The following is an 840-nucleotide window of genomic DNA, read 5'->3' as shown; positions in this document are numbered from 1 at the left end:
TGACGCCTTCTCTTCTTACTCGGATGACTGTGAGCCTGAAATCAAAAGCTTTTGTAACAGTCCCTGCTAATTCAACTTGGGCCTCTCTGAGGAATAAAGATACCGTTCAATCACATCCATTTTGTACTCTATTCTGAATGGACTTTGGCCATTGATAAAGATAAAATTAAAGTGTCCTTTAGTCTTGTTTTCCTTCTGTTCAATGACTGTCATTTAATTGCACTGGATTGGGATCAGGTTTGCTAATTAAAAAAAAAAGTATTTCCATTGTGCAGCCAAGAATTAGAACCACTAAAATAAATAATTTGATGCCCCAAACAGCTCAAAACTCTGGATTCTAGTCGATGACAAGTTGTAAATGTATAACTTTGAGGGAAATCAGTGTATTCTATGCCTTTTTTATTAAAAAATATATATAGACATTTATCTTATAATGCAATATAGGATAATTTGTCCTTGAAAATGTATGTGTTTAAAGTTTTTAATGTATTGCACTACCATTACAGTTATAAAAAATAATTAATTATGACATATGTAAGATAGTTTAAACATCAGAATAGAGTAACTATGGTTCTGGCATCCAAAATGAAGTTCGGTGGTCACTGTGGATGTGGTTTTAGACATAAGTGTTCCTGTATCACTGAGAACTTGAATTCTTTTCTGTGTCAAACTCAAGGACTCCACCAACCATTTTTGAAACAATATATGCTAGCAGGTGCTTGCTACAACTTTGTATTTTCAAAGTCTTCTCCAGACTGTCCTCCCTCCCAACCCCATCTCTTCCTCCACTGCTTCACAACTCTGTAACCATTTCTAACTCCAACTAATTTTGCTTACAAG

This window comes from Bubalus kerabau, chromosome 22 (genome assembly GCF_029407905.1).
Source record: "Bubalus kerabau isolate K-KA32 ecotype Philippines breed swamp buffalo chromosome 22, PCC_UOA_SB_1v2, whole genome shotgun sequence".
Taxonomy (NCBI): Eukaryota; Metazoa; Chordata; class Mammalia; order Artiodactyla; family Bovidae; genus Bubalus; species Bubalus kerabau.
This window is presented reverse-complemented; position numbering follows the sequence as displayed.